Raw genomic sequence first — 22,815 nt, 5'->3', positions numbered from 1 at the left:
TGGGAGTAAGTGCTTTATACCAAAGTCTCCTGCTTAGGATTGTTGAAATGACCTATATTTCAAGTATAAGCTCTTGCTAAAAGAGAGCCTTTCTGCCTAGTCAGTGAGGTATGACCATTATTTACCAGTGGCGGCTGTCAGCCGATTGAGAAATGCTGCTTTATTTGCGCAGGAAGAGCAGGCCGAGAGGGGAGAGAGTTTTCTCAGCAATTCCCAGACCAGTCAGCGTGTGTCTTTTCTTGTCTCTCTTCCCCACTCCCAATTTGTTTCCCAACCCCCTCCCCTTCTCTTTTTCTCCCCCAACTCTAATTCCCTAAACCTTGGAAGGATGTCTGGCTAGGGCAGAGAAGCGCGGCGGAGGCTCCTTTGGGAAACAGCCTTTTATGGGATGGGGCCGGGTCGCGTGCTCTGCAGCTCCCTCCGCGGTCGGAGTTACGTGGACTTGCGCTCTAACCCTCCCCCCTCCCCCCGCCCCTGCAGTTAGCAGTAGTTCCTGTGTGAGAGCCAGAACCCAGGCATAGAGAAAGGGCCCTGCCCGAAATCAGGCTTCTTGGTGCTTCTTCGTTTGCGGGTGTAGTTAGGATTTGGGGCTCCACCCTGTCGCCTTTCCTTTCTCACCCCAGGATGATACTTTGACTCTTTAGAAACTGGATTCATTTGTATGCTCGAGTGTCATGCCGTTTTAAGTATCTGACAATTCTTAATAAATACGAGAGCTAACGTACCCTAATCATGTGTCTTGTGGCGCGTGCCCCTTCGGACCCCTGACGGGGCAGCGTGGAGGCCCGGCTGGAGACCGGGTGAGCCCCGCGGCTCCCGGGCTCTTCAGTTGCTTTCACCCTCTCCAAACCTGCCGCAAGTCGGGAAACGAGCCTCAATTAGCCTTTTGTTTGGCATCGTTCTACATAACGGGTTAATTACAGGCTCTAACGTGGGGGCAGAGAGAAAACAAACTTTGCATTGAAAATGTTACAGTGCATTAGACATGCCCGTTGATTACTTTGATTGTTGTGTCTAATTCTTCACAGAGGGGTAATAATTTGGCCGGCGGTAATAATGGCTTGTGGTCTTCTGTTGAGAAAAACAGGAGTTATGTCTTATCTCATACAGATCTTCTCCTGGTAAGATCTCTCTCTCTCTCTCTCTCTCTCTCTCTCTCTCTCTCTCTCTCTCTCGTTCTATCTATCTCTATCTCTACCCCTCCCCTCTCGCGTCTCTCTCTAAAGTCTCCCACCGGACTTGGCTCTTTTACCTTTCTGTTCACTATTTCTATTTGCCTGCCTTTTCGGTTTTCCTTTTTCTCCCCATCATACCTGGGATGGCTGATAAGTGCAAAGATGGCAGGTTCAACGTGAATATTGGTGTCTGCAAAGTTACTGACCGCCCAAACCCTGGTTTAGAAACCATTAAATGCTCTTCCCCAGCCATAGCCGCTGGTGGACTCTGTAGAGGTTAGATGGGAAATTTTTATTTAGGTTTTGAATGCAATGGGGGGACTTAAGTGAGGCACACATCTTTGTGATGCTTTCTCATCCTGGCATTTGTTCCTAAGATTAGGGGAATGGGGGTGGGGATGTTTTACATATATAGATGTCAGACTTTTCTGAGGTCCACAGCTTGAATTTAAGTGCAGTAATTTGGGAGGGGAGTGATGAACGATTTGGTTTCACTTGCTAGATTCAAGATATTTGTTGCCTGATGGCTGAGAATGGATTGATGGGTCGATAGCATTCTAGTTCTTGTATTATTCATATGAAAGGTGTGTTCCCCTCTAGACTCCTCAGCATGTGCTCTAAAATGTGTAGCTGAAATGTCTCCTTGTTTGCAAACCATCTCTTGCACATAACTCGCCTTTTCTCTGCGCACCTCTGGAGACCTAGCTTTGAGCCGTGCTCTTCTAATGAAAATCCTCCTGTTTGCTATTATCTTTGATCCTCCCTCCCCTTATTACTCTGAATTCTTCCTTCTGGACATTATGACTCATTTCCTCCAGCTTCTGCAAGCTAAAACTTAATGCAACTAAAAACATCCAGGATGCTGTCCTTAAATCAGGCAATCCATATCAATATCTAATCTCAGGATCCCCTCCCCATTGTTTCAGAGCAATAACATCTTCTATTTCAGTCTACTGTCTCTCTTTCCTTTTCATTAAATGGGCCTGGTTTTCCTTACCATTAAAAAAGGTCCTTTCTAAGTTAGAATCATATTTGAAGAGACTTTTTTCTTCGTTGAAATAACATTTCTGGTTATTTGACATTTTTCGTGGGCGTGTGTACCCACTTACCAATTCACAAGTTTTTTTTTGGAATTCAAGATTAAATGGATGACTTTGTAATGCTCTGCTGCTATTCACCCTAATAAGCTTGTTAAACTCGTTGCATTGACCTCTTTTTTGGTCTATCTCAGCCTTTTGACTACTGGCTAAAAGACAATGTGCTTTTAAGGTACCTAGAAGTACTTGGCATTTCCCTAGCACCTTGAATCTTTAAGCCATAAGATCGTTCTCATTGAAACATCTCTTGTAAATCCCATGTGGATTTATTTAGTCTTTTCCATTTTCCTAAAAAAAGAAAAAGTTAAAAACTCTGTCCAAACCACCAGAAAAACTAAATTTGGATAGAACTCAATCAGTTTGGGTTTTTAATCCCACCCCTACTCCCCTACTACAAGTACACTAAGCAGAAAGTACTTATATTCTTATTTGTAAAGTTTAGTCAATTTTTGTAAGGGAGATTTATAATCCAAATTATGCTTGAGTTTTATTCGTTTAAGGCCATTTACTTCCTTTCTGCTAATCAACAATTAAAGATTAGTCACAACAAGGCAAGTCAAATTTTCTTTGGAAGTGCCGGGAGAAAAGGGTAAAGGATTTTTTTTGTGTGTGTACTTTTATTTTAAAAGTGTTACTTTAAAAAATGGACCCAAATCTTGAATTCTCGCTAACTATTTAAAATAAAAACAATTAACTTGTACAGTGTGGGTCAATGTTTTTAAACTAAAATGCAAGTAGTTAATTCAGGGTGCTGGCAGCGATTCTGTTTACTGATCTTTTCTGATTGTTGTTTTCTTGATAACTGAGCAAGCCACTGAATGGCTGTTTGAGCCCAGGCGCCACAAACATAAACTTCACAGCTTACAATGTCCCAAGTAGTGATGGAGGATCTCTCCACACCTCCCGGAGACTTCTGAAGTGTAGACAGAGAAGTTGGTTCACAGGGAGAGAAGGAGGGGGAGGGGCGGGAGGGAACGCTGCTGAGTGTTTGCTGTGAGCATTGTTACTATCACATCCTTTAATTTTTATGGCGCTTAAGCTGTTGGCTCTGAGAAGCCAGTTTCTGTGCCTTGGAGAAGCCAGTCTCTCCCCAGAGCCGCACTTAAGACCACTTGACTCTTTTTATTTAAAAAAAAAAATTATTTTTCAAATCTTTCTGCCTAATTACTTTGGAAAAGCGCTCGGCGATGATAAGCAAAGCGTTCTAAAAAGAAAACCGTCCCCCCCCCCAAAAAAGAGGACGCCTAGATTTGGAGAAAAGGATGTGGGATAAGATTGCTTTTCGCCAGGTGGGGGGAAAGGCACTTTAAGACAGTCCTGTGGGAGATTCTACTTAGCCCTCTCCTTGCCTGGGATCCTCTTTCCATTTCATTGATTGAAAGTTCGTGTTTATTTCAGGGTGGTGTTATTTATGGATTTGGTTGAGATGGCTACTTATTTTTGCCGATCTTCCTGGTGGTTCTTCCCTCTGGTGCGTTTCCCGTGGGTGGGTGGGTGGGCGCTAAGAAGCGGGGACCCACACTGGTCTAACCAGCCCCGCGACTCCAGCAGGCAAGTCAGCCCTTGATCCCTAAAAGAAGGGACAATCGTGGTCCGTGAGAGGAAAAAAGGGTGTTGCTGGGCCCTTCTCTTTCAGGAGTTGATCAGGTTGGCAGATCTGGAGGGCTAATCCAAACAAGGCGCTTGACTTGTGAGGTCGCGAGTCTAGACAGAGCTGGTGGCTCGGCGGCTCCTTATCTTTCCCTGGAATCAGCCGAAGAGGCGCTCCCCCGGCCCACTGCGCTCCGCTCACCCCTGCAGGAGCCACCGCTCGGCACAGACGGCACAACAAACACAGCACCTGAGGCTTTACAGCTTGCTTTATTGTTTAATGGGAATGCTGCAAAACAGTCATTTGTTTTCTTGGACCCGCGCCCCGGACGCTTCGAGTTCGGGCCACCGACTCTGGATGGGGGTGTGCACCAGCGCCCGGCTGTCAGCTCCCGCACCGCGCTGAAGAGCGCTTTCGGAAACTCTGTCCTGACTCTTTTTCTTCCCTCCAGGCCCCCCGCGAGGGCCTCCGGGAAATCTGCTGCTGCCCTTTTCTTTAGTCTGAACCCCGGAGGCGGAGTGGGTGGAGGGACAGTGGAGAAAGCCTAGGGCGAGGTGTCTTGGACTAATCCGGTATCTCTTCTTGCTGCCTGGAAATGACAGTTCTACGCTATAACCATTTATGGTTTGCGAGGTCAGTAAGCTCTGACTCAAGGGCGATCAATAAAAACATTTAGTTCAGTAATAAGCTGCTCCCCCCACCCCCAGCCTCTCAATGTACCGAGAAAGATGCGTCACCATCTTGGACAGGGTGTCCCTGAGCGGCGGAGCGCCCTTTCTTTCCCCACGAGCACAAAGAAGTGACGTGACTCTCCAGTGTTTTCGTGACTGTTTCATTGGGCAAACCATGGGTCTTCCTTGATCCTCCAGCCTGCTTCTGCCACAGAGAAGCTGGCACTGCCAACCACTTGGGAGCAAGGGGACCATTGGGACATGGCTTGCTTGCAGTGCCCTTTTTAGAAGGACAAATAGCCAAGCTTGGGGATTTATAATCAAGGATTTGTGGCTCACATTTCAGATTAATTGAGGTTAAATTAATTATACTTTTGGTACTTCCCTATGGGATTTTCTCTTGTTTCAAAAAGGAGAGTTTCTAGTTACATCTGGTTATTCACTATTCTTGTAATTTGCAAACAACATTCTGTGTATGTGTGTCACTGGCATGGACCAGATAATATTGCCTCGGTTTGAAAACGAACCATAGATGTGGGTGAGAGTAATTGGGTTATGTGCTTAATGTGGTGGTAATACAAACATCACCATCTCCCAGCTTTGGAGGCACCACAAATCCGTATCATGCTTTTCCCTGCCTAGTCTCAGTCTCACAGCTGTGTGTTAGAAAAAGACAAAGCGGGACAAAACCCAAGTTTCGTGAAATTGACAAATTTCAGTAAGGAGATTGAAAAAATGTTCTTTCTCTAGAAAATAATTCTTAACTGTACTCAGGCACCAACTTGTCTTGTTCTCATGGGTAAGGGTTGCTGTTTATTTTGACCTGTCACAAATACAATGTGTTGTTTGAAACTTGTTATACTTAGCAGGTATATGGAGATAATATTAGACAGGCCAGTGAATATGATAAAGTAAAATATGGTGGGAATTAACTTGTAAGGGCTATGAAGGATTTTACTCTTTCCTAGTAGTTTTTTAATTAATATTTCTTCAAAATGTTGTATCTATTTGCTCATAGTCCCATAATATCTAGCAGTAAACTAGTTGTTCAGTGCACAGGAAAGGTATGATTGGCAAAATGTTACTTATGCAGATTCTATCCTGCAGTCATTTTGATAACTTAAGTTATCTATATTCTTAATTAGTTTTGAATAAGTCTTCTTTTCCTTCCTTAAAAAAAACTCCCACACCTAGGTAAAAACACTTTTGTCTTAAAAATTTCAATGATTACTTATTAGAACAACTATTAATTTGTTTACTTTAAAAAGGTTTACTTTAAAAATAAGCTTAGCAGAGCAAAAAAAAAATAATTTGTTTTTTAGTATGTACAGAAGGTTTACTTTAAAAATAGCTTTAGCAAAGCAAAGATTTTGGGAGAGGACTAGCAGGAAACAGAAAAAACTGAGATAGATTTGTGAAAAAAGCATATATACTTTGAAACAGCATGTTTTAAGCAATAAAGGGGAAAATACTTATGGACCAAATAGTGAAAAATCTCATTTTAAACTCATGAAATATACGTGCTAGTTATTTAAAATTTTGTTATCAGTAGGCAAAAATTTTTGTTGTGGGATATCAGTTCTCAAAAAGAAATACTTGAAATTAAAATAGCCTGTCAACCCAAATACATTTAAGATTTAACTCATAAAACAAGACGGGTGACTTTATTTGTAAAATGCAATAGTTGCTTCCACTAACAATGAATGCTGATGTCTAAAATGATTAAATGTGTTACATATAGATTACTAGTTTCTGGAGAATGAAAATGCTTAGTAAATTCTGAAATCATTCACTTTCTACAGTAATACATGGAAATATTTTAGAGATCACAACTTAGAATTCTGTATTTGTGTCAAAGTACATTTCATATTTTTAAAACTATAATGTATCCTTGAAGTCTTTACAATTTCAGAGACAATAGTCACTCTTGCATTTTATGCATGGCCAAATTTCTGCCTATTTACGAGAAGTTAAACACTTGGATGAAAGATGGTATATCACCAATATAACCTCACCTTTTAGTTCTATTATCCCATCAATGGATTCATAGGTCTCATTAATGTTAATGGAAAATGTCTTTATGTGTCATGTGCAAAACAGGGCTTGGAGATATTTCACCCAGCAATGTCTTTATAGCAAGTATGTTAGGGCTAAAATGACCTAAAAAGTAGTTTCCATCACATCTAAGCCCAGATAATGTTAGTCTTACAGGTGCAAATGAGCATATGAAGTGGCTGGATTAGAATTGACTTTAAAAATAGATGTATTATTTTTTTAAAAGGCCTGAAAACAACCCCCACCATCACCTTTTAGAATTTTTGGAGTAACCCCTATTTAACTAATAGTTCAGAAATATTCCTTCTGGGCAAATCCAATAGCTTCTCTACCACTGAGACCTGGGACCAAAGCTGGTTATATACTGCTTACTCAACATATAGAAAGTTGTTTCCATTGAATTATTTACTGGAATTTGAGTGATGCTTTGTTTATTTGTTTTCATTTTGTAGTGGTGACGGACTCATGAAATCATTCTTGTGGATAAATGTATGCATATGTAATGTGTATTATGGCAGCCTTTGGCCGTGGTGTAGAGTTTTCTCCAGGGCAAAGCTAAATGGCTAGCATCAGAATGGAATCTGTAACATTACAGAATTGAGTGATGGTCCAAGAGTATAAATGACGGACGTTATTCATCACAAATGTTGTTTTGGTTATTCAAGTTGAAATCTTCCAGAATCACCATACAGACTGAGAATATTTTAAATCTTATTTATAAGGAATACCAGGAAAGGAGGCAGTTTCTCCTAGAGCAAGAGATGCACAGTGGTTGTTTCTGCTGTGACGTGACACTTTTCTATCTGTAAAGCACTTTACAGTCATTAGTTATGCATGAGAGTGCACAGAGCCCGTTTTCCTAATGACCTCTGTACCTGTTTCTCAGCACAATTCTCAATTCCTTCTTCTTTCCTTCATATGTTTAAGAGCAGAACATCAAAGAAGCAATACTCTGTCCTTGATGACTTCAACGGGGACTACATTAGATCAGAGAATGGAAACTATTTTATAGACATTTTCAGTGATGCCCACTCTCCGTACTTCCAGGAATTGAGGGGAAATGCTGAATGGTGATGCGGGTGGATGCAAAAAATTAACAAAACTGTAATTTATCTCCTGAAAGCTGTGACTCTCAAACTTTTTGATTTCAGAACCCATTTACACTCTTCAAAATTATTGAGAATCTCAAAAATCTTTTGTTTATCTGAATTACATCTATTATCTATTAGTTATATCTATTATATCTATATCTATTAATATTTGTTGTATGATAGGTTAAAAACGAAGACTTTGAAATATATGTTATTCATTTAAAATAACATGTTTCCATAAATAACTTTTTAATGAAAAATAAGTATAGGTCACAAAACAAAAAAATTAGTGAGAGGAGTGGCAGAGTTCTCTAATTTTGCAAATCTTTTAAGTATCTGGCTTAATAGAAGAGAGCTTAATTCTCATATCTGCTTCATTGTTCAATCTGTGGCAATATCACATAGCATGTCGCCTCTGGAAAACTCCATGTCCACTGTGAGAGAATGAAAGTAAAAAGGTAAATAATTTTTTACAGTATTATGAAAAGAGTTTTCACCTCCTAGACCTCCTGAAAAAGTTTCAGGGACACCCCTTCAGAGGTCCTCAGATACATAGTGACTACTTCTGCCTTAAAAATGGGCTTTTACAGAAGTCTTATAGAGAAACTATGTTTGAGGGAATTAAATTGCTTTTATTAATGCTCTAGTGATACAGATTTGTTTTTAAGCCAAGTCTGGGTCACAGTTTTATTTTGTGCCTTTTAAGTTCCATCATCAACGACTGATTGGAAAGTCATTTATACCGTTGGGCCTTGAAGAAAAAAAATATTGTGATGTTATATAACTGAAAATTTAAGTCTCCTTTCTAAAAAAACTCAAGGAAAGACAGACCTATGAATGTGGACTAGTGTTTGTAATATGTGCTGGACTCCTTTATCTTTTAACCCTTTATCCTTGTGAAGTTGTGGGGGCTGATGAGCACCAAAATCCACAACGAATAATTCAGACTTGGCATAGGTAGGAATTGCTTGCCACAGTATTCTGAGACAAGGAATTAAAAATAGTTATAATTTGGAGAAGTCATTTGGTGTTTGGAATGAGATGGGCTTGTGGATGAAAGACTGAAGGCTAGAAAAAAAGCAAGTCAAGGATCATAACGGTTTCAGGAAAGAGATGGACTTTTTTATAGGCAGCATGTGGAGAAAAGGAAAGGGTTAGTTTGATATTCTGAGAAATTGACTGATGTGGAGGATACTGGCAGTTGCCTGTCAACATCTGTTTTCTGTTTCTTCATAAGCACATGGCTTGGCCCCATAGCCCAGGTTCCCTTACAGATCGGAGGGTGGGTGCCCATGACCTCCTCCTTGCCGACAGAATGTAGGCAGAAATAATGTAGATTATTCTAGCCTTGGGGATGTGCTTCCTTTATGTTCTCTTTTTCTTTCCCATTAGCTGGAACCCATGAAAGTCCAGCTTTAATTGGGCAGATGATGAAAGTGCCCTATGCGTATGGTAGAACTACATGAATGGAAATAACTAACGTTCTAAAACTTTGGGGAATGCAGCTTCCCACTCACCTGAAGCATTCAGCCCAAACTCTAATCGAGAAACAAATTTTTACTTCTGTAAGTCACTGAGTTATTAGTGGCCCCATTTATTACTTCAGCTTAGACTTACCCTTATACAACAGAATATAGAGTAGAGCTTTGAGATAGTAAGAAATCAAGGAAAACTCTAAGGTTTTGAATCCGAATGACAGATTCTGAATGAATCATGCATGTGTTCACTTCCTTACTCAGTTATTCATTAACTCACTCAACTATTTATCGAGTGCTTATTATTTGCCACGCACTGTTCCACGTACTGATTATACAGCAGTGAACAAAGCAAAAAGTTCTTGCCTTCAAGAAGCCTATGTTTTTGTGGTGCATTCCAATGCCATACTAATAAATGCACACTACGATGAGAGTAGTGACCGATGCTAAGAAACACACTTAAGCAGATGAAAGGGACAGAGAATTTGAGGAAGAGTGATCAAGTAAGACTTCTCTGAAGAAGTGACTTTTGAAGAAGTGGTGAGCACTTGAGAAAGTGAAAATGAGATCCGTGTATACTGCATTGATTCTATATTGAAACGGCATATTCGAGTTTTGATGTGTCCTTGATGTATCTGGGACTGTACAAAAAGATATAGATCAATGTTAGAGGGTATCTGTAAGTTATTCACCTATATAACTTAGTGAAAACAAAGGAATCTGTATAGAATAAAAACAAAAAGCAAGAGGATACAAAGAATATAGTAATTATCAAAGATGTGTTGGAAGAAAAGTGACTGGGAAGGTATAAGAAAAAAGACATATAAATGTGAGAAATAGGTAAAGAGATCAGGGTGATGATGAAGAAAATAAAAGACAATAGAAATGTCTCAGGAACTGAAGCCAGAAGTCTTCAAAGGGGCAGGTATGAAAAGCTGTGCCCCATACATCAGAAAGATCAAGGAAGATAAGGACAGAGAAAATGCCTTTGAACTTGGCTGAATTGAGATCATTGGATACCATAAAGAGGCAAAGATGGAAGCCAGATTTAGGAGGGGAATTAGGGGGGGAAATACTTTAAATATAGTTCATCTAACTCTTCACCATTGTTATTGGACATTTATTGAGTGTAGTGATTCTATAGAGCTCTACTCTGATAGCTGAAGTATTCACTGAGTCTAGTTACCACGTTTGTGAAGAATGACTGAAGAAGTACCGGAGTCCGGCACCTCTGTTAACCCTTTTAGAAAGGCTCTGGAGGACAGAATTGCAAAATATTTTTAACCCCTTTGGTTGCCTGGCTTTGCTGAATTTAGTAAGACTCAAGAATCCACAACCTAAGCAGACAAACCAATTAGATGTTAAATCCCAGAGGCTACAACTAAGCTGTCAGAAGAAAGTGAGTGTGGAGAGGTAATTATCTAGCGATTATAAGAAACTAGGCAAAAATCTAAGAGAAAAAGGGTCTATTGGCATGTTGTAAAACTGCTTGAGAGGTTAACAATTTGCTTCGTTTTGTTGACACTAGGCTAAAATATGTGTTTCATCAGAAGGTGATGTTCCTTGAGCTCTGTATTACCACACTGTTAAAAACTCAGCTGAAAAGACTCCGAAGAAAAACAACATATGTGAAAATGACAGGAAGTAAAGAAATCAGCCAGGCCTTAGAAATTCAGGTGGCAAGAAGCAAAATCCTCCTGCATTTTGGATTGTGAGCCATCATCCAGCTGATGCTTGGGCAGCCTGAAAACACTGGGGAATCAGATGGCATTCAGCTTTGCGTCTCCAAGACCTCCATGGCAAGAGAAAGTCAGAGATAAAATTTGCCATAATTTGTCTCCCCTGAAATGGATTCTTCCCAATAATTTATAGTTTCTCTGACTTTTACTTTGCTCTGTGCGGCAAATAATAGGGCATATACAACTGTAGGTTTGCCTGTACTGCAAGCCCATTGGGAGTAAATAAAAACCAAACTTGGTAACACACGCAAGCACAGGAGGTTAGTTATTATTTGTAGTTCAAAATAATTTTAGAAGATCAATTATCCTCCACCCAATACTTTGGAGTATACACAAGAGGATAAAACATGAAGTCTTTGGTAAAGGTAGCCATGAATCGAGGAAAAAGAAAAAAGGCTTACTTGATTTGAGGGCCAGCACAAAAGAAATAGAAAGGGAACAAACACTCATCCGATGGGTAAATCACAAGGTGGAGTATGGAAAAGTGGGACGAGACAAAGCAAGAGACTTCAGTGAGGATAGTTGAAATACTTCGTTTTAAAAATGTTTAGTCATAGTGATTTCTTTAATGCTGTTTTCCCCTCAGAATGATAGGGATTCCATTTCCCCCCCCCCCGGCTCTAATTTTGGGATTATGTTAAAGCACATAAGGCAATAAAATGAAGACACCCCATAACTGTAGAGGTTTTAGTTACTCTATTCCTTGTGGAATCCAGAATCGTTACATAAAATGTTTTCCAATTTAATCTATAATTTTTTTCCTGAAAAAATTAGCATTTGTGTTTACCCTATGTAGTTTCTAAAATGCACATCATGTACAAAGTATATTAATAGCGGAAACATAATTTACCTCTTACAGCTAGATTAATTTGCAATCACCTGACACTAGTTGTCTTTTTCTAAAGACAAAGTCTTGATTGTCTTTATGGAAAAAAAAAATGCCACAACAAGCCAAGCTACATTTGTTTTCAGAAAATTGTTTTTCTTCTAGAGAGAAAAAAACATTTTTCTTCAAAATGAATGATGATAAATCTATTTTTATACTTGAGATTTAATGAGAATCCTTTCCTTCCCCACCACCCACTACATCAGAATGGCAGCCTGAAATCAGTCACTATTGCTTAGCCAGAAGACATAATGCAATCAACAATTGAAAAAAAAAACAAAAAACAGGATAAATTCATGAAGTTAGAATTCTACAAGAGTCCCCAAACCTCTTGGCATTGAACTAATTAGTGGTATAGTAAGTCATGCATAAGCCAGATGGATGGCTGGATGACAGAGGCAGTGAATGAGATCTTTTGAGACACCTTCTTCTTCGTTTAGGAATGTCCAAACTGTCCCCAGAGGCCGTATCCTGAAAGAATCAAGGCTTCTGTTGTGACCTGTAACCACTGATCCATAGCACATATTCTTATATCAAACAAGAATGGATAGGAAGTATGGAAAAGACAGGCAGGCTTGCGAATCATTAACCCAGTTGAAGTTTGCTATGAGTGAAATAATCTTGTATTTGAACAGCCAGTCAGGACTCGGAGCCAAGTGTGAGTCTGATGAGAAAATGGCACTTCGTTCTTCTTGTCGCCAAAATGAGACTTACGGGCATTTGGCTCTCTAAAATCTTCTACTGTAACACCAGACTAGGAGCTAAACTTATATTGTTTCTCTTTCTCATCTACAAACATGTAAGTTACGTGTGACCCATTTTGCAGAAAAGAAAAGTAATCTCCAGTCAAGAGAAGTTGCCCAATGTCTCAGAGTTTGTGGCTAGAGACACAATTACATTTAAATTAATTGCATCTGTAACACTTAATTCTGATGTGTTTATTTACTTAACAACACTTAATTCTGATGTGTTTATTCACAAAGCCATTTTTATTATTGACATGCAATCAAGGAAAACCTAAAAAGTTTTAAGTGTTGCTTTTTGACATCATGAATCATTTTTTCCTTGAAACACAAACACTTCATGTCTTCAGAAAACAAGACTTGTGGGTACAACAATGTGTGGTTATCATCACTCTCCAAGTTCAGCTCTGTGGGTCACTTTCAGTTTCTGCAATGCACCACATTTGCTTTGTCTTGTTTTTGTCTTCTTTTGATTCTCTCCCCTTGGCCCTCTACAGGGACTATTTCCTATGATGCACCGTCCATCTGCCTATTCCCAACTCAGCCTTCGGTTTCTCAGTTCAGATGCCAGTTCCTCAGGAAGCCGAGGTCATGTGCCCCAGCTGTGTGCCTTTGCCTGCTTGCATGCTTGTATCCCCCACTTGCCTGTGGGTGCCCAGAGTCTATTTTCTTCAGCTTTGTATCCCCAGAGCCAGCACAATGCAGAACAGGTACTAAAATATTTATTTCCTCTATATACATTAAAGTATGAGTGAGTATCAGACCTGCCAAAGTCAGATGAGACCTGCACTGCTTTAGTAAGGGCTAAAGGCAAGGAAGAAAGCAGAAAATAGGGTTATTTCAGAATGAGGACTGGAATTTAATAAAGTGATGAGAGAGAGAGACAGACAGAGACAAAGAGACAGATGTGGCGTTGAGGGGGTGGAGAGAGTGAGAGAGAGAGCGCTCTAATTTATTGGAGTCAGGCAGTCTTGGATATTAATACTTGCTCTTCGACCTTGGGCATGTTACTTAACTTCTCTAAGCCACTTTTTCATGTGTTTAAGAAAGGGCTGTTGGACTAGTTTGATGTGTGCCTACTATGTAGAAAACCCTGTCTGTGGCATTATTATTATTATTATTATTATTATTATTATTATTAAGAAGGGCATAAGAAAAGTATTATTCTCTTGGATGAATTTACTTGGTTTTGTGCATCTTTTTCTTTGTTCCCTGTTGAGATGGACCCTGAGTCTTTATGCTTTTTCTTGATTTTAGGCACAGTAGAGGATGCTTTATATTCTTACATCTGTTTTCCTTTCTGTTGTTCCTGTTTCCTTCATGGGAACTTTTGTATATGTATACTCCTATGGCTTCTTTTAACTGAGGAGAATATGAAACATTCAAAGGATTTAACAAATAATTAAAAGACAATTAAAAAAATCATACCACCCTAGCACACCCCATTTCCCTTTTGCATATAACTTACCACAAGCACAGATTCTTACCTAGTTATGATTATTCTGTGTATATATGTTACATATATAATATGTATAAATATATATTGTATTCTGCTCTTTTGCTTAATATCTCATAATAAGTATTATCCACGTGTACTTCCAGAATCAAAAACATCTGGGGAAAAGGCTTTGTTACATCCATTGGTTCCTTGCTCGCTTCTCATTGGCTACCATTGTACAGTCTAAATGTGATAGTCCATCTAACATTATTGTGTATGTTCTATTATTTCATCGCATTTCTTGCGGCATAGATTCCTAACCTTTTAATTATGGCAAAATATTCCAAAGGTTAATGAAACAACCCCCAAAGGAGCCTCTGGTACAATATAGTAGCCCAGTCTTATTGTCCCTGGCTTAAAACTGATTATGTGTAAGAACAGTGTGCACCTCCAGAAAGGCTAGCAATTCTGCCATCAGATAAATGATTGCAGCCTTCAGTGGGCTGGCTCCCTTTATTTTAGCTACCGGGCGTAGAGCTGCGAGACAGAAGCCTGCATGGAGAATGAAGGCCCAGACTTTTTTTTTTTAACTGAAATGTCAAGCTATGTGACTATGCCCGGCAGAAGACGACCCCCTGCGAGATGTGATAAGCCCCAGGCCCTCTCCACACACTGCTCTGAAAATGCTGTGGGAGGGCTTCCCAGGCTGATGGAACTAATGACAGTAATAGCTCTGGGTAATTTGTCTTTTTCCTTACTGTGCACATTCTCTCCATGTGGTGCACTTTACACCTACCACCAGGCTCACATCTGGAATGCTACGACCCTCTCAGTCCTGATTCAGATAGGTCGAATTCTCCTGTAAAGTAAATCTGACCTCTAATTTTCTTACTAATTCAGGATTATGCTAATGCTACCCAGCCACCAGCATAGAAGGGTAGGGAGCACTGAGGAAAGCTTAATCCCTTGTACTGGAAGCATGACCAAGCTTTCCTTGCATATTTGGCTATAATTTGTCTTCTCTATCATTCTAATAGAGAAAACAAAAATTTGGAAAAATGTGTAATTGACGTCATTTATGCTTTGTTTCTGGTTATAGCGCGTTCCCTGCTTAGGAAGAAATTTCTGTTTCTTTTCCTTGGTAAACAGATTTTCTACTAAGGATTTATAAGAATACTAATGATAGGTTTGGGTTTTTAATTCTAACTGTAAAAAATACTTAGATAGTTAAAAAGACTGACAAAATAATTTCAGGGATAGATAAAACAGACTTCACAACAGCTTAATCTCATAAATGCAGAGTGCTTTCAGGAAGATTTTAACAATAAAAATCCTTTTTTTAGTGCTGGTGCCACAACAAGATTATACTTTTAATATTGTACTTATGTCTTATGTTTTTTTGTATTTATGTTTAAAATAGCTGTATTATTAAAAGTGTAAACATCTGGACGTATCTTTTAGAAAAACATGAATGATCTTAAGTTTTAAGAAATGTTTGTACTACATTAAAAGGGTAGCCTCTTCAATCTTAGCTCTCTGTGAATAAAGGGAGAATAAATTAGTATGTGAAATATTCCCCCAGAGAGCAAGAGAGTCTCAGCCATTGCAGAGGTATGAGAACCACAGTATTTGCCAGGAAAAACATGTATGCTCATTAGTATGGGTATTTGGATCATTCTGTCAAAATATTTATAAAATTATTTCTAAGTTATAGACACTTAATTTTATTACTTTCTTCTTCAATTCAGGTGTAAGAAGGAATAGCCTTGTTTTGAGGACCAAAGATGTACACAATTATGAATTGTTTATATTAGTTAGCAATTTATGTTTCTCACAAGCAATGCAGAGATTATAAACATTTTTCCATAAATAATATCTGTGGTTATAATTGGTCAATAAAAAGATAATTCATCAGTAGTGTTTAATCTCTTTCAGTACCCTTCACTACTGTCTCAATTGCTCAAGCTTCACACAGTTTGAGTGCAGAAGAATTTGCATCTCTAAGTATTGGGTCACCTCAGAATTTAATCATGGAATCAGACCACTCCATCAAATCCCTCTTTTGCCTGGGTGGCTCAGTGGTTTGAGTGTCTGCCTTCGGCTCAGGTCATGATCCCAGGGTCCTGGGATAGAGTTCTGCATCAGGCTCCTTACTCAGTGGGGAGTCTACTTCTCCCCCTCTCTCTGCTGCTCCCCCTGCTTGTGCTCTCTCTCTCTGTCAAATAAATAAATAATATCTTAAAGAAAAATAAAATAAAGTCCCTATTTACCTTCTGGATGGATGGTACAAACGGATTCCAGAAAAAAAAAAAAATATATATATATATATATTTTCTAACTTGGGTATCCTAAGAGGTCAACCCCTACCCATTGGTTTAGGATAAAATCAACCTAATTAGGGAGAGAGAAACAGGGAAAAATGTCATCCTGCATGTCCCAGTGTCCTCCCTAGACTATCTCCTTCTGTCAGGTCTGAGACTTTAGGAAGGATTGCTCTAGGAAAAAAGAATGATCAATCCCTGGGTAAAGTAAAACAAGCTGTGGAAAGGCTGCTGTAGGGGCTGATTATGACAGGTGTACGCACTGATCCTTCCTGGGTCTCATCCCTTTGGGCAAGATTTGTGCTCAGAGGGGAGCTTCTGCTTATATGACGGATCATGGGATGTGAGGTAGTTGCGACCCCCTTAGCTGGTGGGTTTGGGATTCTACAAAGATCTGCAACATTTTGAATATTACACTAATATATATATATATATATATATATATATATATATATATATACACACACACACACACATATATATATAGTGAATATTACACTAATATATATATATATACACACACACATATATATATAGTGAATATTACACTATATATATATATATATATATATATATATATATATATATATGTAGTGAGGAAAGCTTAATCCCTTGTACTGGAAGCATGACCAAGCTTTCCTTGCATATTTGGCTATAATTTGTCTTCTCTATTATTCTAATAGAGAAAACAAAAATTTGGACATATATATATGTATATATATATATGTATACATATACATATATATATATAAAATGCTTTAAGATATTTGAGAAGAAAACTCCCCAAAGAGCAACAACAAATTAGATAGTGATTTCAGCAGAATCTGTGTAGGGTGAAAAGTCAGTCAGCTCATTTCACTGAAATAGTTGATAACCCAGTAACGAGAAATCTACAAGAACACCCTGTTCAGGGTGAGAACAAAGTTGACCACACCAGTTGTTTTTACCAATACCTTCCATTTATTGAGCTAGGATCCTCGTATGCATCACTTTACACAGTCCTCACAACAGCTCCAAGTAGTTCATGTTATTACAGAGAAGGAAGTGAAGATCAGAGAGGTCCCGTAGAGGGAAGGTGGTAAGATGTGAACGTAGATCTGTTTGACGGAAAAGCCCTCCATCTTGTTTCTCATCCTCTAATCCACCCTCCCTTCTCTTTCCCACTCCCTTCCCTGGCCATGTGTGGTTTTCCTCTCAAAAGACATGAAAGTTCTCAGAAAACAAAGGGCTACAGCAAGAAAGAAGCAAGCGCATGGGGGCTTGAATCCCAATTCTGCTATTTGAGTGACCTGGGCCGTTACCAACCTCTCCCGGTCTCACTGTTCTTGACAAACTGTGGGTAATCCTAACTCATAGAAGACTGAGTAAGAGAATCAGATCAACTGCTGAGCACAGCAGGCACTGAATGAGCGCCATGCATTAATTTATAATGATAAGCTTCCCAGTCAAAGTTTGAAAGTTTTTTTTTTCTTCCTCCTTTCCTTCAAGAGCTTGAAGTAGAGGTCTTTGTAAAATCATACCCCTTTTCTTTAGAAGACTCATAAAATTGAAACACATTTATACATAAAGGCATATTTACTTACATTTTTATAAAACGTGGCCTCTCAGGATAGTGACCTAAGGCAGCTTACTGTTGAGTAAGGGAGCTGAAACTTTATATATAAAGAGATATAAACCTGCGGAAGGGCGAAAAACTGAGTTCACAGGAGGAAGAATCCTTTCAGCTGAAGAGATTAGGCTTCACGGATGGGTGATTTTTGAACTTGGTTATTGAGCAGGTATGATTTGGATAAAGATAAGGGGAAGGATATTTCAGGTGGAAGAGAGAAGGAATAAAATGAACAAAAACATGAATGGTAGTGTGAGGGCTGTGTACAGGGAACGACGAGAAGCCCCCTCTGATGTGCATTTTCGCCGTGGGTTTACAGCAGAATCACGTACTCCCAAGCTCCCCCCTTAGCCTCCTGAAAGTTCCTCCGGGATGAAGTCCAGGAGTCAGCATGTTTAACATGGAACCCAGTTCATCTGGATAGAACCACTGAGAAACAGACATGGCTGACTAACTGGAAGTAATGGAAGGGCTGGAGGGCATACAAGTGGTTCTTAGTCCAGGCTTCACACACAGTAGGATTGAGCAGAGAGGTGGCTCTTCCTCCCTCCTGCCCTCACTCCCTCCCTTTCCTCCTTCCTTCTTTCCTTTCCTTTTCTTCCTCCTCCTCCTCCTCCTCCTTTTTCCTCAGCCCCTCTCTTTCTTTCATACCTAAGCCCCAGGCCACTTAAACTAGAATCTCTGAGGGTGGGGCCTTTGTATCAATGTACATATTTTTTACTTTTTATTATGGAATTTTAAAAGTTGAAGTATAATGAACATACAGTGTTATATTAGTTTCTGGTGTACAATATAGTGATTCAACAATTCTATATGTTACTCAGTGCTCATCACAGTAAGTGTACTCTTAATTCCTTTATCTATTTCACCCATCACCCCCCATCTACTCCCCTCTGATAACCACCAGATGGTTTTCTGTATTAAAGAGTCTGTCTTTTTGTTTGTCTCTTTTTTTTCTTTGTATTTGTTTCTTAAATTCCACATACGAGTGAAATCATATGATATTTGTTTTTTTCTGTCTGACTTATTTCGCTTAGCATAATTTCTAGATCTATCCATGTTGTTGCAAATGGCAAGATCTCATTCTTTTTTATGGCTGAGTAATATTCCATTGTATTATTATGGACAAGTTTTAATATATAAAAGTAAGCAGTGTTCTGAACAGCCATGCACCCACCACCCCATTTCAGCCACTGTACCAGTTTTATTTCATTTGTACGTCTACCACCTTTCTCACCTTCTATATTATTTTGAAACAAATCTTGTATGTTATAAAATTTCATCTATAACATTTAAAATTTTTAAAGGTTCCAACTTTGCACTCTGGGTCTATATCACTTTCCTGTAGCCGGCTTACTGAGGCTCCCTCCCCCCACTGTTTATCTTTGATATATCCCCTCGGATTCACTTCTCTACACCTCCTACCTTGCCAAAAGTGACACTTTTCTATTTGTGGAGTTCCAGCAATTCTTTTCTTACATCTCAGGTTGAATTCATAGGTGTTCAGAATGATTTGGTAGTTATCTAGCTAAGTTCAAGGGACCAGATGAAATGAGGTCCCCTACTCTTCCGCCATCTTGTGCCCTCAAAATTTCATTTATAACATTTCAATATGTACGTCTAAGTAAGGATGTAAAAGTGCCATAACACTCTTACAACACTTAAAAAACCAGTATTTTTAGGGGCACCTGTGTGGCTCAGTCATTTGAGCATCTGACTCTGTTTCAGCTTACATCATCATCTCGGGGTCCTGAGATTGAGCCCCTTGTCAGACTGCACTCAGTGGGGAGTCTGCTGGATATTCTCTCCCTCTCTTTCTGCCCCTCCCCACCACGTGCTCTCTCTCTCTCTCTACAAAGAAATAAACAAATCTAAAAAAAACCCGGTAATTTTAAAAATATCATGAAATAGCCAGTTGCATTCTGATTTTTACTATTTCATAAAGGTGTGTATGGGTATAATTTTTACAGATTGTTTGAATCAGAGTTTTGACTAGGTCTACACATTATGATTGGTTGATATGTCTCCTTCAATCTATGTGTTTCCTCTCCATTTTTCCTCTCCCTCTCTTTTGGCTTAGCTTTCTTCAAGAAACTGGATTGTGCTACAGTTTCCCTCACCCTGCATTTTACTGATTACATTCCTGTGGTGTCATGTAACATATTTTCTAATCATTTATAGATATTTGGATCTAGAGGTTTAATAAGATTTAGGTTCCAGGTTTTTTTGTTTTGTTTTGTTTTGTTGTTGTTGGTTTTATTTTTGCAAGACCATTTTCTAGGCGTGTTCTTTCATTAACAGCGCATAATATCTATTTGTCTCTCTTATTGAGGTGTTAGCAACCACTCATAATCAATGCCTAGAGCCATTTATTTACTATAAATTGCAAAATTATGATAGTCTATCTTATCTTCATTTATTTGCTGAAATACTTCTAAAGGGACATTTTCACATCTACTAGTTGCTTAAAAAGTGGTATAGTTTAAATAGGAAAAGCAGGATACATGATTCTTCCCCTTATTTATCAGTTTTCAAAATAATGAATTTGTTCATTAACATCATGTAATGGAATCCAATTCCTAGGTTAATTATTTGACTTGCTATTAATATGAATGTAAAGGCGTATGGGGTATTCCAGTCCATTGCAATGTTACTGTTATTGATGCTCAGATTGTTCTCTTTGCTTGGTGGGAACCTCTTCAGTTTGTCCCCTGAGGTCTTTTGACATAACCCTAACAGTATTTAAAATATTATTTACCATCTGGTATGACAAGATGTTCCAGCATCGTCACATTGATCACATACGTTTCCTGCCCCAAACCTTCAGTCAGTTATTTCTCCAAAGAACTCTCTAGTAGGAAACCATAATGTAAGATTACAGTCTAGATGCTAGTGGTTCTCATTGCTATTATGCAATGTTCCTGAGCCTCTTCAATAGAAAGAGCTAGGGGGGATTTTCTTTTTTAAAGTACCATCATATCACAAATTTATACTGATACTTTTAATTCAAAGCCAGAACTACAGGGTATCTCCTTTTCCCTGGCTTTCCCCCAAATCCCAATTCTCAATGACATCAGGAATATTAGAACGAGAATGTTTTATACTAAATCATTTGCTTTATCCTACAATGCACACATGGAAGGTTCAAATTAACAATACTAGAGCCGAGGGGACGCTGCGCAGTGCCGCCAATGCCCTTGTGGAACAGCTGAGGACATCACTGACTTTGAAATATTTTAAAGTTGATACAAAACTGTTTCAGCAATGCAGACAATTAAATGCGTTGTCGTGGGCGATGGTGCCATTGGTACACCATGTCTCCTGCCACCCTACACAACAAACAGATTTCCATCTGAGTATGCACCGACTCTTTCTGACAGCTATGCAGTCACAGTCTTGATTGGGGGAGGGCCATATGCTCTTGGACTTTGTGATACTGCTGGGCACGAAGATCCTGACAGAGTTATCCACAAACAGATGTATTTCCAGTCTCTTTTTCAAGGGTCTCCCTACCCTCATTTGAAAATGTGAAGGAAAAGTGGGGTGCCAGAGATAACTCACCATTGTCCAAAGACTCCTTTCTTGCTTGGTGGGACCCAAACTGATCTCCGAGATGACCCCTCTACAATTGAGAAACTTGCCAAGAACGAACAGAAGCCTCTCACCGTAGAGACTGCTGAAAAGCTGGCCCGTCACCTGAAGACAGTCGAGTACGTGGAGTGTTCTGCGCTCACACAGAAAGGCCTAAAGAATGCATTTGATGAAGCAATATTGGCCGTCCTGGAGCCTTCAGACCCACGGAAGAGCCGCAGGTGCGTGCTGCTGTGAACATCTCTCCAGAGCCCTTTCCGCACAGCTGGTGTCTGCATTGTTCTAAAAGCAATGTTAAATCAAACCAAGATTAAAGGTGAAAATTCATTTTTGCAGTAATGACAAATGCCTGCACCTACCCACATGCACTCGTGTAGAAAGGCCCGTAGGTATGATCCCCTTCCGACTCTCAGGGCTAGTTCATTTGAGTAACTGTGTATTGTCAGAAAAGTGATTAATACTAGTTTTTGTTTTACTGTTTCAATAAATTTTTTCTTGTTTGTTTAAAAGCAAGACATGCTTGTGACTCTGTAACAGACTAATCTGGGTTGTCGAAGGTACTCCCTGGCTCCATACAATCTGGAGAATAATGCGGGACGTTTAGGTTTTTTGTTTTTTCCCCTTTTTTTGGGGGGGGCAGGTAGTCTGTGGAAGGTTTGTTTTTATTTAGTCATTTTTTAAAATTCACTAACCACTGGGCAGCCCTTAATAGGAGAAGGATGGATTGATTCCACATTCCACTTCCCAGATCTAGTTTAGAAAACTTGTTCCCCACCTGGTGCTCTTAGGAGTATAGCGAATGCCTCATTTAATAACATACTCCTTTTTGAACTCTGCCTCTTCTCTCCACCCTTAAGTAGGTCCAGTATTTGATGAAAGTGGGTGGAACCTGTCTTGCGCCTCCTTTTATCTAGGGTGCACTCTATATGTGACTGTAACTTTCAAGAACAGTTTGCCATTTGCAATTTTTTTTTGAAATTAATTTCTCACTTCTTTCAACGATCAATGAAGAAAAGTATTACACCTTTTGAAATATACCAGATGGATTGACTACTTAATTAAAAAACTTTTTTCCCGTCAGTCATTGTCTTATATGCTTGGCAGAGATGTCCAACTTAATAGCGTACGATATGGTGTTCCTAGAACACAGCGGAAGATCTGGTAAACTGAGGAAATGTGAGGGGTGGCGTCAGAAGACAGATGTCTTTGGAGTGCCTGCACATCCTTTTTCAAGTTGAGAGGCCAGAGACTTGCTTCGTGAAGAAGCTGGGGGTGGGGAGAACATTTAACAACATGGGGACTAGTTAGGGGCATCCCCTTATTTCTGTTTTGT

General features: G+C 39.3%; 1 pseudogene; it reads left to right on the top strand.

Moving 5' to 3' along the window:
* Positions 1-21,155: 21,155 nt before the first annotated feature.
* Positions 21,156-21,719, top strand: LOC123785565 (cell division control protein 42 homolog pseudogene; annotated as a pseudogene).
* The last annotated feature ends 1,096 nt before the right edge of the window (positions 21,720-22,815 follow it).

This window comes from Ursus americanus, chromosome 15 (assembly GCF_024610735.1).
Source record: "Ursus americanus isolate L20-20 chromosome 15, mUrsAme1.1.p, whole genome shotgun sequence".
In the NCBI taxonomy this organism is placed as follows: Eukaryota; Metazoa; Chordata; class Mammalia; order Carnivora; family Ursidae; genus Ursus; species Ursus americanus.
Note: the sequence above shows the minus strand (reverse complement) of the source record. Positions and strands in the feature narration are given on the sequence as shown.